At 37.7% G+C, this 21,932-nt stretch overlaps 1 protein-coding gene across 7 annotated transcripts in view; it reads left to right on the forward strand.

Annotated features, from left to right (window-relative positions):
- Window positions 1–21,932, forward strand: part of DISP1 (dispatched RND transporter family member 1) — a 215,326-nt gene that overhangs the window by 130,098 nt on the left and 63,296 nt on the right. Inside the window, exon 1 of one of the 7 annotated variants that reach the window (XM_082426088.1) lies at window positions 8,420–20,878. The exons of 5 other annotated variants lie outside the window; for them this stretch is intronic. The gene's annotated coding sequence lies outside the window, so the exon portion shown is untranslated. Of the gene's footprint in view, window positions 1–8,419; window positions 20,879–21,932 lie in introns of those variants that run through there. One more of the 7 variants, XM_082426084.1, reaches the window with a different exon arrangement.

Raw genomic sequence — 21,932 nt, forward strand, 5'->3', positions numbered from 1 at the left:
CATCAGGTAACAGGTAACAGCCATGAGATTAGGGATTCTATAAAAGAGATGATCACTAAGGTAACTTCCAACTGTAAACTGAACGATATAAAGATTTGATGATTTAGTGTAGTTGTGCAGAAATTATTAATCATTGAATGTACAGAGTTTTAAACAAAATAGAGATGTTTGTACTTTGGTGCAGTAACCTCAGGCTTTCAGCTTTGCTGGTGGAAGGACACTTATCAGTTTAGCCGGAAGTAACTGGAGACTTATTTGTAAAGTATAATGTCAATTTTTTATGTTATGGTGGGAACAAAACTAGCTCAAAACAGAACAATACACTTCCGTTTGCTGTGTTTATTCTCCTGGAAGGTAAAATTATAAATCAAAGAGGTTCTGTGATGGACAGAGAATTAAATCAAAAGCAATTGGATATTCTTAAGCATTATTTCTTTTGAAATCAATAACTTAATGAATTTACTTTCTCCATTCCAAGAATATTTCAGTGTAAAATAAATTGAAGCCTTTTCCAAAATCAAAGACCATTTTCTCTTGGCCAGTGCTAAAGACCCTTGATGGATTTTTTTATTCTTTGACCTTTTCTTTTTCTTTCTTTCTTCCCCTCTTGTTTTTATTTTTCTTTTTTTTCTTTTTGAGAATTTCTGGGGATTATAACTCTCTTTTTTGTGATTATTATAGTACACTTTGTAAATGTATTGTATCCTGTTGCTTCATGATGTGCTTTGGAATACCCTCTATTCTTCCTTGCAGTATATACCTCCTACAAAAATGCTTCTTGGGATGGGTTACTTCTGAGAATGACATGTGCTAAATTAAAAAGGGATTTGGATTGATTCATGTTAATTTCAGTTTCTGATTCAGGATACATTTTTCTTAAAATTATATCACCAGTAATACATTGCATGTAGAGAACAAAGGGATTCAGAAAGAGGTAGATCAGGCACTGTGGTGAGTGTTTTATACCAATGAACTCACTCATTGTCTTAAAATTATAACCCTTTCAAGCTCGTTATGAATTACACAAACAGTTATCACATTCATGTGGTTGACATGCACAGTATGGTTATTTTTAATCAGGGCAAAGAACAAATATATGCCACTGTGATTGTTTATGAATGTGTTAATGCTCTTTTATTGTAATTCAAGATTCCATTGACATGTTTTCGTATATGCACATTTACTTGCACTTTTTGTGTGCAAGTTATTTATCTAGAATTATTCTGTATTTGGCACCGCAATGGGCACTCAGGTTCAGACAAGAGACACAGGAGAGTTCTGGTCAGGATTGCTCCAAAGGTCTTGTTTCAGCACCATCCTCCACATGGCAATGACGGAAAATAAAAGAGAAAGCGAAAATGACATAGCTGACTCAAAATCAAAGCAAACAACTCAGACGACCAGAAAGTGATCGGAAATAGAAAGTTGTAGGTAGGACTGGAATTGTGAGCCTGCCAAGCTCCTGGCCAGAAGCAGAAAGTTGCTGCACTGCTCCTTGGGAGGTGGGGAATGGAGCCAGGCTCATTGCTTAAAGAGAGGAATGGAGTGAGGAGAACCCTTCCTCCAGCCTGATTCCCATTATTGTGACTGGAGGCTAAAAAGTTGCCAGCTCTGCCAACTTTGGGGGACCATAGTGTCACTGAAAGCTGTGAGCCAAAGAGAGAAAGTAGGATAAAAACCCAGTTTAGGGACCAGAAACTGAGTCATTTTGTCTGCTGGTTCCGTAATATCCCTAATATCACCATAGAGCTGAAGTTTTACAATATTATTATCTGGACTGTTATAGAGCTAAGAATTTGTACAAAATCCAGCTGGGAGAGGGAGCAAGTGCGAGCAACTACAAAAAACAATTGTCAGAAGACGGGAAGAAAGAAAAACCAGGTTAAAACAAAATAAAAAATACTCCCATTAAAAAATGAACCTGCAAACCTAATTGCCAAAAGAACATGTTAAGAAAAACTCCCCTACCTGCCAAAAAAAAAAAAAAATTAGAACATGAATTCACTACTATGCAACTTTGACCAAGGTTGTAAAATAAGTATATTTGGGATGCTCAAAGAGCAGAGGAGATAATATCTTAAATTTTCCCGAATTGATGAAAGCCATGAGTCATCAAATCAAAAGTGCACCCAGGTACTTAACAGGATAAGTAAAGGTAAATCCACACCTAGAAACAATGTAGTAGAACTACATCAAACAAAAGAGAAAATATGAAAACAATTGGGAGAAAAAGGCTTTACTTAAAGGAATTACAGTTAAACCTATACTAGACTTCTCATTGGCAACATAGATGCCAGAAGACAGTGAACTAATAACTTCAAAGTTCTGAGAAAAAAATAATGGTATATAGAATTTTGTGCTCTGCTAAACTATTATTCCAGGATGAGAGCAAAATTAAGAACATTTCAAATATATGAGTGTTTAACCATACACCTGACCTCCCCAGAAGAAATACTAACTAAAAGGTACACTCAACAAGAAGAAAAGCTATCCCAGAGGGGAGGTGTGGGCAAAAATACAAAATAATACTGAAATTGATTAAATTTCAGAGGTGTAAGAATCTTTTCTTGTCTTTGAGAATGTGTGAACATGATATGTTAAACAAGAACATTAATTACTCCAACTACAAAAATATATGCTCTTCAGACACTAAATATTCAATACATGGTATAGAAACTAGTTGTTTGGTAATCAAGAGAGAGAATGATCTCTGTGAGGCAGAGCAGTCTAAAAACAGAAAAGGAAATTTACCTGTACCTTGAAGAAATAGGTAGGATTCTGCTTTGTCCATCTCGTGGAGACTGAGTAGTGAGAGAGAAGGAACAATGTGAGCAAATTGTATGTAGGTGATGAAGTTCAAGACTCATTTTGAGGGTAGTTTGGCTGGGCTTGAGGATTTATGTAAGAGAGTGATTGGGAAGGTTCTTCTGAACCTTTTGGAACCCTCCTGGCGGGCATGGGAGTATCTCTGTATTGAGAGAAATGGGATGGCATCGTTTTTAAAAAGTTGACTTTTTCTAGATAAAATCTAGTATTTGTATTCTATAAATAAGCAATATACATTTCTTTAAGATTTAAGAGTATTCGATTTAGGGGCTTCCTTTTTTTTTTTTTTTTTTTTTTGGTAAATTCTATTTTCTCAAGTTGTGTTTTTCTTTTTTCCTGATGATTAGTTTAGAGCATTTGAAAGCCTCCATCTCTTTATGTTATTGTAGCTTACAGTTAAACCTATTTTTCACTTTGTTCATAGTTGATCTTTAGACTGAATAAATGCTGATTAGGTATTAGTATAAAGTAAGGATATCATAGTATTAGAGAATATCTTCTCTAAACCAAAGCCTCTTGCTGTTTGCAATTTGAATTGTCTAGGAGACAAAAGTATCTTTGCAACAAAGGGACTGGGAGAATGGATTTACTTTGTTTCAAGTGTAAATCTGTGTAGAGCAAAGTTAAGGAACTCTTAAAAGGAAAGGTGCCAATATCCCGTGCCTTTTAATTTCTTTTGCAGATGGAAGAGATCATTTTACTGAGGGAGTGAGGTGGTGGGGGCCAACTCAAGAAGTAGCAAGGAGTGGGTGCATGCTGGCAGGCAGCAACCAGCGCTCGTATGACCCTTGTCCGTAGGCCAGAGGAGGCTGACTCCTGTTTCTGGAAGTCCAGTGGTCAGCTATTTTTCATAAACTCTTACTAATGTGCTTTAATCAAGTACCTGTGTGTACAGCATTATAATGAATGATATGGGGTTCTAAGAAAAAAATCAGTTGGAATTTCAAGAAGAACCACAGTGTGCAAGAGTGCTTAGGCATACCTTTGCAGTAACTGTAGATACGTGTAATGTTGCAGTTTTCTTCATTTGTGTTTCTTTTCTCCTACTAAACTGTTTTAAAAGCCCAGATTACTAATCTGTAATCTGTGTTAGATTACAGCATAAGACACCTAATTTTTCTTCCGCCTTATCTCTTTTCAGTGTTATATTTTGTCCTCTCCCCTCAGTTTCCTACTTCCCCCTCAGACTGCCTCAGTTTCTGCCTTGCTTCTTTTCTTCCCCATTATTTGATGTGTGTGTCTTAAATTTATCACACTGATACTCCGGCTGTTTTCCATTTCCCATGTTCCCTTTACCATCTGCCTTCTGTGGCTCCTCTCCTTACTCTCTCCTCTTCTATCCCTATTGGCTTTCATTTCCTCATATGTTGAACTCTTTTTCTACAAGCGATTTCTCAATTATAGGGGGTTGACTCATGTATTCATCAAATTGTTCCTTTTAACTTTAATTTATTCTCAGAGCTTATTAGGCAGCAGAAAATAAAAGGTAACCACACTCTATTCATAAGCTTCAGTAAACTTTTGTTGAACTTATTTGGTTATTTGAGGTTTCACTAAAGAATGTGAGCTAGAAAAATAGCAGCGTGATAGGAAAGTGCTTTCAAGTCTGAGTATTGACATATGACGTAGTGGGAGCAAGAATGAAGTATAGCTGCCTTATGCAGTGATGTGATCTTGGGATATGAGGCAATGTGCAGGACTCTCAACCCACAGGACCAGATTTTTATAGCAGGAATGCGAAAAGCAAAAACAAAACTGTACTTTAAAAAACTTCGAACTATACTTCAGAGTTTTAGAATAAAATAAAAAATAGTGACTGGAACGTAGTACATTAAGATTTATTCCGATGTTGTAAAAAGTATTGCCCCCCCCCTCCCTTTCTCCTTGGTTCTTCGTCACTTGTATTCTCCTAAAAAGTTTAGCTATGAAATGGCTAGAAGTGAAATATAAAATTAAGACTGAATCATTTTATAAAATATGAAAGAATTAAGCAAATAAATTAATGGATTAAATTTATTTTTCATGGATCAGATAATTTGCTTTCACATATTAAAATATTACCTTGTATGTTTCAAAAAAGAGTGGAGATGTTAAGTTAGACCCATATTATCCAAAATATGAACTTCCATGTTAGAGAGTTTATTTGAAAAAGAAGTTGGTTTACAGCATATTAAAACTACTTGAACTATATTCCTTTATGTGCTTAGCACAAGATTTTACCTGAGATAGACTTCCTTTTCCTATTTTCCTCTCCTTTTATTAAAAAATCTTTTGTCTTAAAAAAAGTCGCAAGATGTTAGCATTAAACATTTAGTAAAAGAGTAGATAGGAATATAAAAATGAAATAGGAATCTCTTCTTAGCATTCATCTTTGTGATAACTGTTATGAAATATGGGATTCAAACACTCCTTGTTTCTGTATAATTGGTACACTCCAGAGCCAAGTAGGGATAACTTATTTTATTCCCCGATTTGTACTTAAAAGTGAGAGTATTTTATTTAAAAAAAAAAAAAAAAGATTCTAAACAAAAAATAGGTATGGTCTGCTTGTATAACTAATACTGTTATATGTTTCCCTTACCCACGCCAGTATACTCTGATGCCAGGTGATCCAAAGGAAATCATTAAAATCTTCGGGCTGTTATAAAATTCCTTGCTCCTCTATTTGAAGTTAGTTTTGATCAAAGGGACAGGAATTTAATTTTTTAAAAGGAACTTTTTAAAAAATAAAAACTCTTTTAGGGAGACTTGTGCAAGCCCACAATTGAAACTTCCAAGTATGCTAGTACCAGAATCCAGAAATAAATGTGTTACTGTATACATACTTAATTGCCTTTCAAAATATATTATACCAATGGGATATTAGTTTTATGCTTTGAAGTTGGGATCAGAAAAAAAATTTTTTTCTTGTGACATGGTGAGGCCTGTACATTATTACTAATTTGGATTCAAATTTTCTTTGGACCAGTTCAAGGGGCTTTGCCCTCAGAGACAAGATGACATGGACACCAGGACCTTACCTCCTTTTTCAATCTTCTCACCTCCCCGTTTTTTTCACTTACCCTCTTGAAAAGGATACAGAGTTATTTATCACTGTGAGAATAAGCACCGTCAATACTGTCCCCCTCTTAGGAGATATAATGAGAGATCTTGTAAAATTTAGTCTTCGACGGTGTCAAAAAGGGTAATGAAGTTAAGATCACAGTAGCAAAGACTGAGTATCTCTCATATACTCCTGGCTTTATAAAATCTGAGTTCAGCTGTAGCTGTCCTGGACACTGTGTTTGAGTACCAGTTGTCAGTGTGTATCAACAGTAGCCATCATTGCAAATATAATCCGAGACTAAGAAAAGCAGTTATTTCCAAAAGTTAGGTTTCTTTTATCCAAGTAAATGGTACATTTTAGCTTTATGCAAGATTAGGGATCATTTTAGAGATTTGTGACAGTTCTACTTGTTTCTATATAGGGCATCTGAGCTGGATCCTTCATGCTGGGTTTGACTTCTTGCAAAGCCAGCAGGGTGTGGATGCATATTACTAAGGCATTCCACTTGGCAGAGAAAGGAATGAACACTGCATTGCCCAATATCCCATAGGGATGGCAAGGGGGAGTGCATAATGTTCCTTCGCTGTGACTGAGGGCTGTGTTGATGGTGTACTATGTAAGGGAATGTGGCTTGAAGATATTAAGTAGAGCACATACTTAGGAATTCTTCGTCGTTGACTGAGATATCCAGGAAAGCAAAGACTATTGGGTGACCAAACAAGGCAGACGCCTTAATTTAGGAATAAAACAAAGAACTAACTAGTTCTAATTCTTCAACCCCTCAGTTTTTTCATCCTTCATTCTCCTTTAGTATAAGGCACTTTCAGTGATAGGCCTTTGTGAAGTCTAAATACTGGATAATAACATTGTGATAAGTATCTCTTCTCTGTTTCTTTTTAAGGCAGAGGTTGTGTGTATGTATGATACAATGACCTGCTTAATAAATAAGTACTTTCTTGATGCCAGTAATCGTGTAAGCTTATTTTGTTGTTGTTGCTTTGTATTCAGAGTAACGGAATTCCCATCTCCTTTGGTGTTTCTTTGCAAAGGCAGTGCTTGAACCAGTGCTTGTTACATATTTATTGTGGTAATTTTCAATATACAACTGGGCTGTGAGTTTTGCTATAAAGGAATAAAAATGTTTGAATTCACTTTAAGTATTTTCTCCCTACATTTTTGTCAAAAGTCTTGTGATCTTAGGTTATTTTAGTGCCTGGAACAGGTTAACAAAGAAAGTTGTGGAATTTTCTTCTCTAAAGATGTTTAAGGTTAAGGATGCCTCAACTGGCTGCTGCAGGTTTTATCTAGCCCCAGTTATAGTATCTTGAGCCCTTTGGAGATGCCAGAATCTAGTAGTACAGGGGTCCCCAAGCCCCAGGCATGGACTGGTACTGATCCGTGGCCTGTTAGGAACTGGGCCGCACAGCAGGAGGTGAGTGGCAGGCCAGCAAGCGAAGCTTCATCTGTATTTACAGCCGCTCCCTATTGCTTGCATTACCGCCTGAGCTCCACCTCCTGTCAGATCAGTGGCGGCATTAGATTCTGATAGGAGCATGAACCCTACTGTGAACTGTGCATGCGAGGCATCTAGGTTGCGCGCTCCTTAACGCGCGATGATCTGAGGTGGAGCTGAGGCAGTGATGTTAGTGCTGGGGAGCAGCTGCAAATACAGATTATCATTAGCAGAGAGGTTTGACTGCACAGAGACCATAATAATAAATCAGTTGCTTGCAGACTCATATCAAAACCCTATCAATGAGTGGCAAGTGACAATTAAGCTGCATCTGGTGGCAGGCTTTATAGTGGCAAGTGAGTTGATGTACTTCAATTGTACAGCTGCATCTGGTGGCAGGCTTAAAGTCAGAATCTGACACTTATTTTAGTCCGTGCATGGCCCGCCCATTATTTGATTTACCACTTCTGTCCGCGCCTCTTTCCTGCACTGCACACTTGTCTCAGTCACAGTTTTGGTAAGCTCACAAGCTAACCTTAGCCAAAATGAGTAAAAAACAGACATCACGGGAGAGCTTCTTTGCAAAGGCAGAAAGGCCCAATGATGAGACAGCAGAAGACTCTAAGACTGCCAACCAAAAGAAAGCTGTATGTAAAAGAAAATACCAAGAGTCCTACTTAAATTGCAGGTTCATTGCAACAGGTGATTCACATTCTCCAAGCCCGCTTTGTATAATATGTGGTGACTGGCTATCCAACGAAGCCATGAAAGCTTCAAAACTGCTTTGCCACATGGAGACCAATCACCCTGCATTAAAAGACAAGCTTTTGGAGTTTTTCAAAAGAAAAAATCGTGAACACAAAGGCAGAAGTAATTACTGAAGGCCACCGCTTCATCAAGTATGTCTGCACTGAGAGCATCATTCTTAGTGGCTAACCGCATTGCTAAAGCTAAGAAGCCCTTTACTGTTGGTGAAGAGTTGATCCTGCCTGCTGCTAAGGACATTTGTCATGAACTTTTAAGAGAGGCTGCAGTTCAAAAGGTGGCACGTGTTCCTCTTCTGGCTAGCACCATAACTCGACGACTTGATGAAATAGCAGAGGATACTGAGGCACAATTGTTAGAGAGGATTAATGAGTCACCGTGCTGTGCAATCCAGGTTGATGAGTCTACCGATGTTGACAACAAAGCAACAATGCTTGTTTTTGTGCGATATATTTTTCAGGAGGATGTGCATGCAGATATGTTATGTGCACTTTTGTTGCCAACCAGCACCACAGCTGCAGAACTATTCAATTTTTTGAATGATTACATATCAGGAAAACTGAATTGGTCATTTTGTGTCGGTATATGCACGGACGGAGCGGCTGCCATGACTGGACAGCTTTCTGGTCTCACTACTTGGGTCAAAGAGGTCGCTTCTGAATGTGAGTCTACGCACTGGGTCATCCATAGAGAAATGCTGGCTAGCCAAAAAATGTCACCTGAACTTAACAACGTTTTGCAGGATGTGATTAAAATGATCAACCACGTTAAAGTATACGCCCTTAACTCACGTCTGTTCGCACAGCTCTGTGAGGAGATGGACGCAGAGCACTCACGTCTTATACACAGAAGTGAGATGGCTTTCTAAAGGTAGACCACTGGCCAGAGTTGTTGAGTTACGAGAGACACTCTAGAGATTTCTTTTAGCAAAACAGTCACCACTGGCAGCACAATTCAGTGACACAATGGATCGCAAAACTTGCTTACTTGTGTGACATATTCAACCTGCTCAAGGAACTCAATCTGTCACTTCAGGGGAGAACAACTGTGTTCAAGTCGGCAGATAAAGTGGCCGCATTCAAAGCCGAACTGGAATTATGGGGGTGACCAGTGAACACTGGGATTTGTGACATGTTTCAATCATTAGCAGAGATTTTGAAAGAGACTGAGCCAGGGCCTTCTTTCTCCCAGCTGGTGCATGGTCACCTATCTCAGCTTTCAAAAGAGTTTGAGCATTACTTCTCAACCACAAAAGACCCCCGAACTGGGAAGGAATGGATCCGCGACCCATTTGTGAATAAGCCAGGTGAATCGACTTTGTCCGCGCTAGAAGAGGATCAACTGCTTGAGATCGCAAATGACGGTGGCCTTAAAAGTATGTTTGAGACAACTTCAGATCTCCATACGTTCTGGGTTAAAGTCAAGGAGGGATATCCTGAGATTGCCACAAAAGCACTGAAAAGCCTGCTTCCATTTCCAATATCCTATCTTTGTGAAGCAGGGTTTTCTGCAGTGACAGCAACCAAAGCGAGATTACAGAGTAGACTGGACCTAAGCAACACACTTCGGGTGTCACTGTCTCCCATCACCCCCAGATGGGACCATCTAGTTGCAGGAAAACAAGCTCAGGGCTCCCACTGATTCTGCATTATGGTGAGTTGTATAATTATTTCATCACATATTACAATGTAATAATAATAGAAATAAAGTGCACAATAAATGTAATGCACTTGAATCATCCCGAAACCATCCCCCCCCCCCAACCCTGCGTCTGTGGAAAAATTGTCTTCCACGAAACCAGTGCCTGGTGCCAAAAAGGTTGGGGACAGCTGTAGTAGTACGTGTCACAGCACGCCCATGGTGGCTTGGTATGGGCATCGGACATCTTCCCTGTTGTGTCCACACTTCCCAACACTGGAGCTGGAGCATTTACCAGTACATCCCCAGGAGGTCTATTCTGGCTGGCAGCCCAGAAAGGTGTGGTAATGACCACCCAGAGCTTGCTTAGACTTTCAGCATTGGGGGTTTGCAATGAATGTGCCAAAGATGCCTTGTTCCTGAGGACCACCAATCGTTGTGATGATTTTTGTTTCAATGGTTTTGCAGTGGCATTTGTCATGCTATTAAGTTAATATGTTAAATATGTTAAGATAAACTTTTACTAGGATAGAAACAGAGGGAATATTTCCTAACCCATTCTATGAGGCAAGCAGTATTCTAATACCAAAACCAGACAAAGAATTACAAAAAGAAAACTACAGACCAATATCTCTTGTTAACATAAGTGAAAAAAAAAACTCAACAAATTATTAGCGAATTAAATCCAATAATGTATGAAGAGAATTACAGTTGACCCTTGAACAACATGGGGATTAAGGGCCCCAACTCCCTGTGCAGTTGAGAATCCATGTCTGACTTTTGACTTCCTCCAAACTTAATAACTACCGTTAAGCCTACTGTTTACCGGAAGCCTTACTGATAACATAAAAAGTCAATTAACACTTATTTTGTATGTTGTTTGTGCTATATACATGTTCTTACAATAAAGTAAGCTAGAGAAAAGAAAATGTTATTAAGAAAAATCATAAGAAAGAGAAAATACATTTTAAGTACGATACTGTATTTATTGATACTGAGAGTTTGCATTGTCTGTTTACAGGATGAATTATCTGTCAGTACTTACATCAATATTTTCTTATATGGTACAAAACACTGTAGATGTTATACATGTTACTAACACTAGACATCAACAATAAAAGATAATGTGGAAAAAAAGATAACCTTTACTGTCCATAGTAACTAATCCTAGTTTCTAATGCACCCCATTTATAAATGTATTCTTTCAGCCAGGCCTATATTTTGAGTCTGACAACACTGCCATGTTGGGATACTTTAGTCTTCTAGTATATATCTCATATTTTTATATTCTGATAGAAATAAATATCCTTACTCCCTTCCCGTTTGTTACTGCATTATTTCTTATCTATTTACAGCCATCTCACAAAATTTTATTTCATATAAACATATGAAATATGTAGCCAGACATAGCATGAGTTTCATAATTTTGAACTGCTTGGACTTTTGAATAACTAATGAGTGTGTTTTCAACATATAAAGCAACTCCCGCCACTTTTAGGAAATATCTAACCCTAATAAACGTCTTCAGTCTTAGAGTTCGGGTAGTTTAAGGTTCTTTCCTTGCCAAACATAATATTACCACATGTTATAAAAAGTATAAATAAATAAAATAGGATTCGAATTTTCATTTACTTTCATCCATACAACTTCATTTTATATCAGAGAATGTGATGTGTCATAGTGTTACTTAACCTAAGCCTTTAGCAGTGACGACAGGTGTTTGTACGCAAGTGGCACATGTATTTTCCTATAAAGTCTGACTTCTGGAAAATTAACTTGCGTGTATTTTTATTTCATGACATAAGTAAAGTAAGTGTAACTTTCTCCATAAATATTAGAAGTCTAACTTACAGAAAATTTCAGTTTATTGGTCATAATCCTTCTTAACATATGCTGTGATACCACATTCATTTAGATTCATTTAAGGTTTGGTAACAATGCAGCTGAAACCATTAAAATAATGTTCTAATTAGATGAGAGTTAAGACACACTAGTCTTCATTCTAGGAGTATATTTCATGCTAGGAGCATCTATTGTAAAAGTAAAATATCTTACTTTGAAATCCTATACTGCAAACCAAAAATATTTTGGAACCTCTCCAGAGCCCATGGCTGCACTGTGCTTTGCTTTTAAATCATCATGTGTCACGAGATTATATTCTTAGATGATCTATAGTCTAGTTATTTTGTTATGGCTGAAATGATCCAGCTTGTTTTTGATATAAAACTATCAAATCTGAGCCTCCTCTCCTCCTCTAAAATATAAAACATTCTTCATACTTTGTGTGGGAGAAAGGCTCTCGCGCAGCGTGCTGTTTACGCTGCTCATGTCAAGACAAGATGTTCACCAGAATACCAACGTGAAACCTATAATAAACTAACTTGCTTGAGTTATTTTTCACATTTAAAAAGTTCTTTTTAGTAGCAATTTTTTTGTTAGGTCAGGAGAGCTGAAATTTTTGCCTGTTGCTTTGTATTGCACAGTAAGACTTTTTTCCTTCACAGAAAAGAGACTACTTTTTCTCTGAAAGTTACTAACCTCTGTGCTTTTTGCTTAAAATATATATCCCAACTTCTGATCTTCATTAAAATTTTTGGTAGTGATAAGTGAATTTCATTCTGGATGACCAAAATGCTTTCGGGATTATTGAAAAAATGCATATGGTTACCTAGTTTTTAATCAAACCAAGCAAAGGAGGTAATGAATAAAAATTAAGATTTCCCAGATTCACTTGTTTACAAGGCATGTTATCACAGAAATCATATTTGCTACAATAAGATCAATTGGCAATTAAACAGAAAGTCTATTGTCTATTAAATTGAATGGCTCACTGTGGGGAAAAACTCATTTAATTTCGTTGCTTAAAAATATTTTTGCTCATGCCAAGGAAAATTCTACCTTAGAAACAAAACAAAAAGAAATTTAAAAAACTGCCCAGGAAGAAGCTGGCATATTAGTTTCTGGAGTGACCTCTACTGATTTGGAGAAAAGGGTGAAAAGCCAATTACTGACATCTCTTAGTATTCTGCAGAAATTTAATATTCAGAATTTAAAAACAGAGAAAAGGGACTTCCCTGGTGGTCCAGTGGTAAAGAATCCACCTTCCAGTGCAGGGGATGTGGGTTCCATCCCTGGTCAGGGATCTAAGATCCCACATGCCGTGGGGCAACTAAGCCCACGTGCCACAGCTACTGAGCTCGCGCGCCTCTACTGGAGCCTGCACGCCACAAACTACAGAGCCCACGTGCCCTGGAGCCGTCGCGCCACAACTAGAGAGAGAAAGCCCATGTACCACAACTAGAGGGCCTGCAACGAAGACCCTGTGTGCCGCAGCTAAGACCCGACACAGCCAAAAATAAACAAATAAATAAATAATAAATTTTTAAAAATAAAAGCAGAGAAAAGTACAACATATTGCAGTCATACTTAAAATATATTGAATCTTGGCTGTTGTTTCTTTCCTACAACCATAGTGGAAATGGTACTTAGGGCCCATTTAAACCAGCAGGAAAATAGGATTTTGTGTATTGAATTTTATTTTGCAGACTACATTCCAAAACTACATTTATTCTGTTTAATAAAAGGTATAGGTAATAGTAACAAATTGTAAAAAATCATTTTTTCAGTAAGTATTTGTCAAGTACCTACCAGGTACTAGATCTTCCTAAGGGATATAAAAATGATAATAAAAGAGCTTGTGCTGTTAGGTGTAGATTAAGAGGGTAAGAGAGGTATACAAATGACCATGATAAAAAAAATTAACACCTACTAAGTGCCATAAGAGAGCTCTCAGGGTCAATAACTTAGGAAAGGATGAAAGAATTCCTGGCTTAGGCAATCAGAGAAGGCTTCATGGAAGATACGCTGTTTGTCATGTGTTGTAAAGAATGGATGGGATGATGGCAGCTGGAAATGTGAACAAAGACCATTGCAAATGGAAGGAAGAGCATAAGCCCTGAGGGGTTGTGTGCAAGCTTGTTTGGAGTAAAGCAAATTCTGTTTGGCAAAGGGACTGAGTAGGAAGGGAAAGGGCCCAGATATTGGAGGGTCTTGCGTGCTGGCTAAGTAAGATGTTTAAACTTTACTTAGTGGCATGGAGGAACCATTAGTGTTTTCTGGACTGAGGAGCAGCTTGGTCAGATCTATCTTTATGATGATGAATCTGGAAGCTCTGTGTTGCTTAGATTGGAATTTTAGGGGACCATAGATTAGGTCACATCTAGTAGGCTATTGCAGTAATTCCAGGGAATAGTACATAGAAAGTGGGATAGGGAATGGAAAGGAAGGGAGGATTTATGTAACAATGGCTAGGTCCTGAGAACAAATAAATAAGGGTACATGGTGGTGTAAGGGTCAAAGGTGCAGATCAGGTGTTCAATAAATAAATATTTTAAGTTAAAATTTGGGGGCTTAAGTGACTGTGTAAATAGAAATAGGAAAATCAAGAAGTTGTTTGAACATGATAAGATAGTTTGTATTGTACTTGATTGAGTTTGAGGTGCTGGCAGGACATATATATTGAAATGTCCTTAGAAAGCAAAAGTGGCAAAAGTGGAACTTAGAAAAAAGGTTGAATGTGATGACATAGGCAGCAAGTATAGAGCAGAAAGGACAAAGGACAGAGCCTTGGACATTGCCTAAGATTTAGAATAAGAGAATTCAGAGGATCTGCCAAGAAAATGGGATAGAGGTTAAAGAGGTAGAGAGTGTTAGAATAATGGAAACTGAGCAAGGAGAAAAGAGATTGCCAGTGGGGATGGGAAATGAAGAAATGTAAAGAAAATGAACATTGGGACTTCCCTGGTGGTCCAGTGGGTAAGACTCTGTGCTCCCAGTGCAGGGGGCCCAGGTTCGATCCCTGGCAAGGGAACTAGATCCCTCATGCCACAACTAAGAAGCCCACATGCTGCAACTAAAAGATCCCGCATGCCACAACGAAGATCCCGTGTGCCACGACTAAGAAGTCCGCATGCCGAAACTAAAGATCCTGCATGCCACAACGAAGATCCCGTGTGCTGCAACTAAAACCTGGTGGAGCCAAAATAAATAAATAAAATAAATAATAAATAAATATTAAAAAAAAATGAGTATTGAGAAAGGACCACTGAATTTTGTTTTTGAAGGAACAGTTGTATTAGATGGTGAGTAAGATTGTTAGAGGTTAAGGAATGAGAGGAGGTGAGGCTTGAGTATTGCCTGGCAGTGAAAGGAAAGGAAAAAGTAGACCTGAACACTAGCAGGCCAAGAGAAGGATTACTTGTTCAGGCTGGGGGAAAAGGAAACATTTTTTCTAAGGAAATAATGAAGGAGCTAGCAAAGAGGAAGAGTTGTAGATGGACTTGGGGAGGGCAAGTGAGACAGGCTAAAGAAACATGGCAGTGATCTGGAGCATGTAGATCTAGGGGAGCGCTGTCTGATGAAACTTTGCAGTGATGGGCAAAGTTTTCTCTTTGCTCTGTCCAGTGCAGTAGCCACGAGCCACATGTAGCTGTTGAGCACTTGAAATGCGGCTAGTGCAACCTGAGTGCAAAATTTTAACTGCATTTAATTTTAATTACTTTAAATATAAGTAGTCCCATGTGGCTAGTGGCTACCTTATTGGGTAGCACAGACCTAGTGTGTAAGTAGTTAATTTAGGAAAGAGGCATGGACATTGTGAGAGATAAGGGATGAGTTCCAGAAAAAGTTTGGGGTAGAGATGGTAATATTTGCAGGCACTCGTGGTCAAAGAGTTTCATTCTTTTTTCATAAAATAGATAGCATTTTTCACAGAGAGGGTTGAGGTGGGGAGCATGGGAAAGATTTCCAGCAGTCCCTGTGGGGATTTCAGTGAAGAATCTGTGATAGATGAGACGAATCTCAGTAGCTCGGAGAACCCTCCAGAGGTGAGAGTCTGCATTTGGTTTAGGTCTCCGCTTCCCTCTCTGGTGACTTTTTTCAGTAACATTCGCAAACCTTGGAGGAAAAAAAAAAGAGTGGGAGAGCAAGTTTAGGGGAGACCTTTGAAAGGCTGGCACAGTAAAAGGCTTGAAAAGTAAATAAATGCTGACTATCAGATCTGTATGAAGAAAGTGCAAAGCAAGGAAAACTAGAAGAGGATACGGTTAAGGACTCCAGGGCTGGAGGTTACTATGAGAGTGAAGAGCAGATTCTTTAGCTGTCAGACTGTGGAAGATAAGCAAGGTGATAACATTTTCATTTGTAAGAATTGTAGCTTTTGGAGGTAGAGTTTTCAACAGGAAATGAGATTTAAAAAGTGATAAGATTTTAAAATGTAAATTCAGGTGAGAGGAATATGTAAGACTGACGCACATATTTCCACCTTGATGGAAAGGAATTTTAGCATCACAGTTATTTTGTTTCTGGTCCAGTTTGCTTGCATTATGGTCTTTGCTCCAAACTCGCTGACTCAACTTTGAGTGTATAGTTTTTTTCTTAATCCAGATTTGAATAGTAAAACTGGGATTCGTTTTATCCATTTGAGTGGTATCCAAATTCATAAAAACTGAAATCAGAGTCGAGAGGGACCTGTGAGATTATTTCATCTAATGTATGGACTTTGTAAGTAGGAGGCCCTAACCTCTGGATTAAGTGACTAGTTCAAGGTTACAGAGCTAGTGAGTGGCAGAGCTGAGACTGCACTTTAGGACTCCACTGATTTCCCAGTTCTGGCTCTGACTTGAGCAACATAATAATGTTCTGGGCTGAAGTCTTAAGCGTGTACCTAACAATCTGTACTCTAGAAACACTAAAACACAGTGTAGAATATTATCTGAAGAACTTTCCTGTCATTACTTTTCTGAACTTGTACTTTCGAATGACAAAGCTATTGACTTGACCCTACTGAAGTAAAAATCTTGCTGAAGCAGAACTCTACCATCTACCTTAGACCACGGTTTATTCATTTGTAGCTGTTTTGACATTTAACTCACACACACACAAAGATTAATAGATGGGACTTCTAAATGTCAATAAATATAACAACATCTAGAATCACATTTTGGACTGAGTTCAGATGTGAAAGAGTTTAATGAACCAGCATGTGTTTTTTTCACGTTTTAAAAAGTACTAACTGTTGTGCCTCTCTGGCCAGCTCTTGTCTCTCTGTCCCTCTCCTGTAACCTTTCCGTGTTCCTAGTAATGAAGAAAGATACCTAAGTAATGTGATCCAAGAAAAAAAGGGATACTGTTTTCAGAGAACCTTAGAACTTTGTAAGGTTATTAGCATTTTCTTTTTCACTTTAATATGTTGAGAAACGTACAAAGAGATTGGAAATAATCCTGATTATTATCTACAGAATAATAATGGATTCCATGTGACAATACCAGAAGTGTACTTTAAATTGCATTGTAATTGTATTTTAACATAGACCCATTTTTTTTTTAATTAATTAATTAATTTATTTATTTATTTATGGCCGTGTTGGGTCTTCGTTTCTGTGCGAGGGCTTTCTCTAGTTGCGGCAAGTGGGGGCCACTCTTCATCGCCGTGCGCGGGCCTCTCACTATCGCGGCCTCTCTTGTTGCGGAGCACAGACTCCAGACGCGCAGGCTCAGCAATTGTGGCTCACAGGCCCAGTCGCTCCGCGGCATGTGGGATCTTCCCAGACCAGGGCTCGAACCCGTGTCCCCTGCATTGGCAGGCAGATTCTCAACCACTGCGCCACCAGGGAAGCCCCGACCCATTTTTAAATAAGTGATTAAATGTACAAATCAGTACCTTTGCTAAAAATGGAAATAAGAATTTACATGTTTATGAGTTGAGTTCAGGTCTTTGGTTTCTGTGACATCTTAACTAATTTAAGAGGTTTCTTGAAATAATTTATGGGATCCGCAACTCTAGAACCTTTGTTTACATCTCTTGCAGTAACACGCACAATGAAATGGGATTAGCTGTTTTAATAAACTAAACCAAAGTACTATTCAGATGATCAAAGAATGTTAAAAATACCTTCATTTTCATTTAAATTCCATAATTCCTTTTGGGGGATTTTTAGGTACTACAGCATTTGGCATACATATGGCATGAAACCAGCATACCCTAAGATTTCAGGGACTGACTCTTTCAATATATTTACTTGAGTAAATACTTCTCCTTTTCCCTCCCTCCCTGTCTTTTTCATCCCCAAGACTGGCTCTTTTCTAGGTAAATTTAGAAGATACAGAGATGAAAGTTACCTTTCCTACCCTCTAGAAGTTCATACACTGTCTTTAATACACTGGTTCTCAAAATGTGGGTTTCAGACCAGCAGAGTCAGCATTACCTGGGGACATGCAGAAAAGCAAATTCTCCGGCCCCATCCCAGACCTCAGAATCAGAATCTTTGCGGATGAGACACAGCAATCTGCCTCCTCCCAAACCTTCTAGGAGATTCTGATGCACACTCAAATTTGAGAACCATTGGGCTAATGGCTAGAATATTATACCTTCCTTATTTTCCTATCAAGATAGTATCCACATACCATAAAATGCACCATTTTAAAGTGTACAGTTCAGTGGGTTTTACTGTATTCACAAAGCTATGCAACCATGATCACTATCTAATTCTAGAACATTTTTATCACCCCAAAAGAAACTCCAAATCTATTAGCAGTCACTCCCTGTCCTCTGTCTCCATCCCCCAACCCCTGGCATCCACTAATCTACTTTCTATCTCTATGGATTTGACTATTCTGGATATTTCATGTAAATGGAATCATACAGTATGTGACCTTTTGTGTCTGGCTTTCACTTAGCATAGTGTTTTCAAGGTCCATCCATGTTGTAACATGTATCAGTGCTTTATTCCTTCTTATAGCTGGATAATATTCCATTGTATGTGTGTACCACATTTTGCTCATCCATGCATCATTTGATGGACATTTGAGTTGATTCCTTGGTTGTGAATAATGCTGCTATGAACATTCGTTACAAGATTTTTATGAACATACGTTTTCAATTCTCTTGGGTATATATACAGTTGATTCCCCTCATTTGCAGTAGTTACATTCTTTAAAGTCTCTGCAAACACTGAATTAGTGAATACTGAGTCATTGCTCTGCAGGGAAATACAGGGTTAGGTTCCTTCAAGACTCTGGTCACATTTTTGACATACAGTCAATACGTGACCTTGCTTTGTGTGTGTTTCTGTTTAAAGATACCTTATCTAATATATGCTGTTGATTCATTAACATTGAACTCACATCCAACAGCACCATTAACTCATGCCTAAGTAAACTTATCTAACACTTGTATTTTCTCTGTAAGGAACATCACAGCCTTCTTGAGCTTAGGAACACTAGACAGCACTGCACATGACACTTTAGGGCCATTTTAAACAGTGAAATTGCCAACAAAAGCACAAAAATGTGAAAAACATGGCACCAAAATAGACTGCAAAAGGAACACTTGTTTTCAGTGTGAGAACTGAAACAAGAAGGCAGTGTGTCACCTTGTTCAACCTCACCTGGGAACATGTTTGTTGGAAGACTCAAATTTTCCCCTACTCTGTGTATGTAGATGTCTGAAGGACTGAGAAACACCGTGAGGATTATTTTGGGATCACAAATTTTAACATGTAGGCAAATATGCAAATACGGAATCCACAAATAATGAGGATCAAGTGTACCTGGAGTGAAATTGCTGTGTCATATGGTAACTCTATGTTTAATTTTCTGAGGGACCGCTGGACCATTTTCCACAGTGGCTATACCATTTTACATTCCCACCAGCAGTGTATCATGTTCCAGTTCTTCCATATCCTTGCCAACATTTGTTCCCTCCCTCCCTTCCTTCCTCTTTCTTCTTTTGATTATAGCTATCCTAGTGGATGTCAAGTAGTCTTTCATTGTGGTTTTAATTTGCACTCCTTAATAACTAGTGATGTTGAACATCTTTTTTATGTGCGTATTAGCCATTTGGATATTTTCTTTAGAAAAATCTCTATTCCAAAACTTTGCCTATTTTTAAATTAGATTGTCTTTTTATTGCTGATTTGTAAGTTTTTTATATTTTATGGTTACTAGCCTTTTAGTTATGTGGTTTGCAAATATTTTCTCCCATTCTGTAGGTTTTCTTTTCACTTTCTTGATGATGTTTTTTGATGTACATAAGTTTTTTATTTTGATGAAGCCCAATTTTACCTATTTTTTCTTTGATCACTCGTGTTATCTTCTTTAATTTTGAAATTACTATCAGTACAGCCTGTTAAAAGAGTTGTTTATACATTTTTACTAGAGAAGTCATGAAAAGTTAGATTTCATGGATGCAGTAAATTATCACTTATTTGCCAATGGATGTCATGTGTAAATTTAAAGCATTTGTTTGCAGGTTTTTGTAAGGTTTTTATGTTGTTGTGGCTGTGAAGTTTTAAATACTGGCATCAATAGGACCACAAATTTATAAAAAAGCAGTGTCAAATTCACATAACAAACTGTTTTTGTTTAGGAAAATTGAAGAGAAACACAACTGCTTTAAATAATACTTTCCTTTTTAATAGAGAAGACTCTGCCTCTTTTAAAAATTATGAACTTTCTGCCTTAAAAGCAGACTCTCAAGAGCCATTTGTGAAAGAACACAAGAATCCCCGGAACTTGGAAATAAACACGGATTGGTGTTTATTTGTGTTAGTTTAAATGCAGTAGCCCTATGTGTCAGAAAACTGAATCTGTAACACTTAAGTTAGCCTAAGCAAGCAAATAATATCAGCTAGCATGGCTTTAATCTACTAAGTAACTTTAAATCCAAAAGATCAAAGGAAGTTATAACTAAAAACAGTCCTTCGTGCAATTTCCCTGTAGAAGCAGGAAAAGGCTAGAAATTACATGTCACCTTCATATCCTGGCTTGCTGACCTTGTGCTCAGATCAAGCCCCTCTGTATGCCAGCTGTTACCATTATTGAGACCTTGCCCCCAGGGGTTAAGTAGGAGAAAAACTCTCCTGTCCTATAGGAGAGCAAACACGGAAAGTTCCAGCCCCGAAGAACATGCTTAATTCAAAGCAATCTGCATGTGCTTGTCATTCCGTCTGTCCCGCCGCTCCGAGGAACTACCCCTGAGACTCCCTGGTCGCTCTCTGTGTGCTCTGTTCCTGCGGCCAGTTTCGGCTGTGGCTACTGCAATCATTTGCAGACCAAACTAAACCAGGGACGTTTCTTCTTTTAACATAAAGGTAATACATTTACTCATGCTTCTGTGAATGTGTTATTTGGGGAGAATTTATTTAAAAACTGAACTTTGCTGTGTGCTTCTTGGATCGAATTTAAAATTCCAGCTCACAGGTTTTTTTCAGTGTAAGCTTTGAACGGCATCTGAATGCATTAAAATCTTACGAAGTTTTTTTGAATGATAGTCTAGCACAGTAAGGTAAGTTGTTTCTTAAGGTTTATTCAAATGTGCTATTTTTATGAAGTTGGGAAGAAACCTTAGATTTCAAGTTGTTTAGCTGTTTCACGATTTGAGATTCTTCTTTAACCACTGTCTAGATCAGAAGTTGGGAAATATGTGCTTCTCTCATTGCCAGTTGGTAGAAAAATAGATGTAGAATTGTAGCAATCACTTTAACCGCTTTTGTGAATTAAATATTGTAAGAAAATAGTAAAATATTAACATCTTCCAACTTATAAAAAGAGAATTTGCATGAAGATATACACTTGCGAGCCAAACTTCCACAGCAAGTTTAATTTTTATCAATGTTCATTTTAAATACACATCTCGCTATACACCCTCCAGTTGTTTTTGAGGTGATTAAACGTTTTGTGCATTGTATTCATTTTAATGGTGGCAATGATAACTACATTATAATTGGATTTACTACATAAAGTAGAAATCAGAATGCATTTGCCATATTTACTTTTGCTTAAAATTAGAATGGATAATTTATACGTGACTAGTAGAAAATTTCAAACTAGTTTAACTTGTGAAATATTTGTATGTTTTGTAGTAAAATGTAAAATTTTTTAAAACCAAGTGGATAAAAATTTGGCAAAAACTGAGGTATTTCATGCAAATCATTGACTGACCATAAATGACTTTCTTCAGGGATAATGCAAGAAATAGAGAGCATACTTTACAATTTGCTAAAATTTTCTTTAACAGGTATTCCTGTTGAAAGGAAAAGAATGAATATGTACTTTTTACCCACAAGAGGGTTATTTTAGATGATAATTTATAATTTAAGAAAACTCCAGTTCCCTTTGATGGCTGGGAAGTCACTAAACTATGTA

Source organism: Balaenoptera physalus, assembly GCF_965194825.1.
Source record: "Balaenoptera physalus genome assembly, chromosome: 1".
Taxonomy (NCBI): Eukaryota; Metazoa; Chordata; class Mammalia; order Artiodactyla; family Balaenopteridae; genus Balaenoptera; species Balaenoptera physalus.